Source organism: Otolemur garnettii, unplaced genomic scaffold (genome assembly GCF_000181295.1).
Source record: "Otolemur garnettii isolate 467f Iridium unplaced genomic scaffold, OtoGar3 scaffold00057, whole genome shotgun sequence".
NCBI lineage: Eukaryota > Metazoa > Chordata > Mammalia > Primates > Galagidae > Otolemur > Otolemur garnettii.
Window position 1 is genome coordinate 5123792 of NW_003852452.1, and position 5316 is coordinate 5129107.

Genomic DNA, 5316 nt, shown 5'->3' on the forward strand with positions numbered 1-5316 from the left:
TGTGTGGCCATCCCACCCATCCCCAGCCCCAGAGGAAGAACTGTGCAAGTTTGTGCTTAAATTCTTCCAGATTTCACTTGATGTGTCTTTTTCTCTTGCTGGGCTGATTGTGTATCCTTATGCTTTGATAAAACATAGCTGTGATTACCCTGCATTTTAGCCCTGTGCACTTTTCTATTGAGTTCTGAATAAATGGGTGGTCACGAGACATCAAAAACATCCCCCATCATACTTTTAATGTCGAGGGATTTAATTTGGGTCTTTTTGATATTATCTAAGCATAATCTTTTCTCTACTTTCTTGAGCATATGGAATATATTTACTCTAATTGTTTTAGTGCCTGTGTCTACTAATTCTATTCTGTGTGTCATTTATGGGCCTGTTTCTCTGGAATAATTCATTTTACTCCTCATTAGAAGTTGCATGTCCTTTCTTTTGAGGCACTCAATAACTTTTGATTAGGTGCCAGACATGGTGAATTTTACTTTATGTATTGGAGATTTTATTATCCCTTTAATTATTGAGCTTTTTTTTTCTGATTTTCAGTTAAGTTTCTTGGAAATAGTTTTTATCTTCTTGAGACTTGCTTTTAAACCTGATAGGCTCCACCAGAGCAGCCTCTGGGCCCAGTACTGAGGCAGTCAGTCCTCTCCTATGTTCTCCACCTGAGGCCCTGTGTGTGACAAGGTTTTTCCACTCTGGTGGGAAGACAGACGACTCCCTGACCTGTGTGAGTCCCAGGGATTACCCTGCCTGTTTCTCTTTGGTGGTCCTTTCTTTGACCTTGGGTATGAAGACTTGAAAGGAACTCAGGAAACCTCCAGAAACTTCTTTCTGGCTGCCCCTCTGTCTCCACACAGCTCTCTGCTTTCTGGTGCTCTACCCTGTGACTTCAGGCTGCAATGACCTCCCCAAATCCTCATCCCTGACTCCTCATCTCAGGGAGAATGCCAGGTGTTCTTTACCACGCACAGACCTGAAAATGAGGCAGGGAGCAGGGACACTCACAAGCTGGCCTCCTCTGCCTCCCTTCTCTAAAGGAAGTGCTCATTTCCTGTGCTCCGCTGTCTGTTGCCCAGTGTCAACCCCACTGTTTTATGCATTTTGCTCCTGTCTTCTTAGTTGTTTAAGGTGGGAGAGTAAACCCAGTCCTGTTACTTCACCAGGGTTACAAGTGGACGTCCATACTTGCACACTATTTTCTGAATCATGAAGGCCTTGATTTCTCGTCACTGAGATCAGTGTCTAGCACAGTGCTTTTCAACCTTTTTAATCTCATGGCACACTTGAACCTATAAACTTCTGTGGCACACTTAAATTATGTTGATAAAAAGGCATGGTGCCTATATCTCAGCAGCTAGGGTGCTGGCCACATACACCAGGGCTGGCGGGTTCAAACCCAGCACAGGCCTGCCAAACAACAATGACAACTACAACCAAAAAAGGAAGATAGCTGGATGTGTGGTGGATGCCTGTAGTCCCAGCTACTTGGGAGGCTGAGGCAAGAGAATTGCTTGAGCCCAAGAATTTGAGGTTGCCATGAGCTGTGACACCACAGCACTCTACCAAGGGTGACAAAATGAGACTCTGTCTCAAAAAAAAAAAAATTATGTTGATTAAAAAAGACCTAAAGAAAGAATATGCTTACTGAGTTTTAAACTTTTTTCAAAAATAATTTAATTAATGATGTTTAGAAATTTTTGTGGCACACCTAAGATCCTCTGAAGGCACACCAGTGTGCTATGGCTCACTGGTTGAAAATCACTGGCCTAGCACGTACCAGATAGTCTGTTGTCAACAAATATTGCTGAACAACTACATACATTAGTCACTGGTCTCTGTAACTTTACTATAACATTAAAGATACAGTATCATTTTTCATGTGCCAGACTGGACACTTATTCTAATTAAAGCTTAAAAATATTTTGGGGTAGCACCTGTGGCTCAAGGAGTAGGGCACTGGCCCCATATACTAGGAGTGGTGGGTTCAAGCCTCACCCTGGCCAAAAAAAAACTGCAAAACAAATCATATTTAGCTCTGTGAGGGCTTAGATCAAAATACTTGTCCTGTCACTTAGCAAATGTCTGACCCTACCACCTTTTTCCTTCCAAGGATAACATGTGCCTTGTAAGGCAGGCATGACAATTAAATGAGAGAAGGTGTAGATAGAGCACACAGTAAATTCTCAGTGAAAATGGGGGCTCTTGCTATAGTTCCTAGCGTGTGAAATAGTTGACCCCTGGGTCGAAATGGGGTTTTTATAATTCATGTACTTTCTTACCTAATCCTACCAATACATTTGCCTTCCAGTAATTATCCAGGCATATCATAAAGCAAACAAAAGCTCATAGATTATTCTGGAAGAAAAAAACCCCGGCTAATATTTGAGCATTTGGAGACATGAGAGCAGAGCTTTGCTCTCTGAGGGCTCTTGAACACCACATTCTATTTCTGGCTTTGAAGAGAAACATCTGGGGTTGCATAACAGACTCGTCTCTCAAGTTATTTTTTTACGTGTTCTTCTCATCTAGTTGTGTATGCCAAGACTTGATTCTCACACACTCCCCTTTGCGCCCTCCTTTTGTGGTGTGAGGCCTCAAATTAATATTACGTGCTGCCTTCCCATCTGGTGAAAGTGGGAGGGCCCTGAGTGGCCTAACCCCAACATGCTGTCATGGATAAGGCCCCCCAGCCAAACATCCTTTCTTACTGAGGGGACCAGGTGCAGTTCCTGCTTATCCCTGAGTAGCAGATTTCAGTTTCCTGCCAGGCCCAGAAATTATTCAAACAAGCCAGTGCATCCTTCTGTGGGAACATGGGCACCCCACCCTCTTGATACTATAAAGCCTGCCTGGGGCAGTCCCGATCACTCACTCTGCTCCCAAGTGTCACTCCTGTGTGGCCCTGGATGGTGCTGCACCCTCTCCCCTAGGCTCTGGGTATATGTGACTGATTAACTTCTGTTGATCTCACTTGTCCCAACTTGGCCAGCTTCCTAACCCTACGGGGACCTCTCCCTCACCCACAGGTTGTGTAGGGGCCATTCGAGTCCATCTCTGTCTCCCACTTGCCCTCCCTCTCCCTCCCCACCGTTCAGTCCTAACAGGGAAATGTCATAGTTTGCCCCCAGATTCACCCCAATGAAGGAAAAGCGTAGGTTAGAGGGTGTGAGGGGGAGGAAAGGAGAGGGGAAAAGAAGGCACTTGAAAGCATGCTTGCTGATCCTTTGAAAACTCTGGGAGTTTAAAGACAGGTTCCCATCAGAAACCCGGAGGAGGAATACGTGAAGCCCTGCTCCTCCCGCTCTGGCTGTCCACATACTGGGGAGGACCACATGGAGGGTGGCAGGCAGGATGTTCGGCCTCTTCAATCTCTCCTTCCCTTCATCCTCACCCCTCTGGGAAGGAGTCTTTAAACCTCATTATTCATCCCCGTTATGCTGTCAGAGGTCAGGAGGGAAGTTTGCTTGTCTTTAATAACCTCTTTGATCAAGGATCCTACCAAGGATGTTGGAATCCTCTGTCACAGACCTAGGAGCAACAGTCTGGGTGGCTTGCAGAGGTAGTGGGTGGAAAGTCCAGGGCCAGAGTCTTTGGGAGAAAAGAGAGAGAAAAGAAAAAAGAATCAGGAAAACATCTGCCTTGTTAGAACTGATATATTTAGGAAAATATAATTTCTATCAGACATTTAAATAATAATATTATTAAATTAAAAAATAAAGATATGTGGTTTTTATAGCTTATTCCATCAGAAAATTCCTAGTTTTAGACACATTTAGTAAATAAGTTAATTTCAGTTAAAAGGAGGAGTTTAGATGAATTTGGGAATTTTTCATAGGCAGCTGAATTTAAAATCTTCCAGGTAGCTCATAACAGGTGTTGTTATTGTATCAGATAAAGATCTTATTACATTGAGTAGAATGGTCTTTCCTACAAAAGTGAGGCAGAGAATTCTACTAATATTCCATTGACCAGTTCAGGAACAACACAAATAATACACCAGGCTCTATTCTGAGCACCTCCTTACATGGATTATCTCACTGGATCCCCATACAGCCCTACGAGGTAGGTGCTATCACTGGTGGTGTGACTTCTGGCAAGCTACTTAACCTCTCTGAGCCCCATCTGTAAAATGGATAGAGTCACAGAACCTAGCTCAATGGCATTCTCATGGGAACCAAGTGACAGAATGGATTAAGCCACTTGGCCCAGTTCCTAGTGCACATTAATCGTTAGAAATGTTAGCTACTAAAAAGCTGAGTTTTTATTCTATTCCTGACTACTCACAGGAAGTGTTTACAGAGTACAAATGTTAAAAATGTTTGAAATTTTAAAATCACTCTAAGCCTTAAACATTCCATCACTAGGCCATTGGTTGGAGGGCATGCCTGGCTCAGCACCTGTCACGGCTAGACCTTCTCTCAGGCCACACAGGTGTGGTGTGTCTCCCGGCCCGAGGCACACAGTAGGCAGTACAGTGTCCAGGATGGCACAGTAGCTAAGATGCAGAGTGTGGAGCCGACTGTATTCGAATCCCAGTCTGTGTAACCTTGGGTATTCAGATAACCTCCCTGTGCCTCGCTTTCCTCACCTGTAAAATGGGGAGGGCAGGAGCACCTGCCTGGAAGATGGCCATGAGGATGCCAGGAGACAGTGCATCAGCGAGCACTGATAAATGGTAGCATGCCGTCTCAGTGAAGAGCCTTAGAGTGGGTCCTAATACAAATACTACTAAAGTGTGAGACTGGGAGTTCTTGCCCCTGAGAAGAATGAGTCTGAGACTTACACAGCTAATATGTAGGGAGGACTAGTTGCAAGGCACTGTGCTGAGTACTTTGCCTGTTTTAGCTTAATAATGCTATCTGATAGGAACTGTTGTTCTTCCCATTTTACAGGTGAGGACACTGAGGCGCTGCAAGCAGCAGGCAGGACTCAGTACACTGAAGGGCCACGTGAATGTGGTTTATGATGTGGAGCGTGTTCAACCCCAGTGCACCTGTTCAGTGCTGGGCTGCAGCTCAGGGGGTAGCAGGTGAGGGCACCGGAGCCTTTGAAAATTCACTCGCTGGTTATCATAGGGGTCTGGATAGGTGGTGATGGGAGAGTCTGCAGGGCACAATCCATACTCCTTCACTTCACTGTCATGCCACTGCCCCAAGAGGCCACCTTACTGAGCCTACTAGAAAGGAGACTCCGGAAGATTTCCCCAAACCATGGCTCCCTGGCGGCAGGGGGAACTGATAACAGCAGAGGAGAGAGGGATGGAGAAAGTTTTCTTTGTTGTTTTTTTTTTTTTTTTTTTGAGACGGAGCCTCA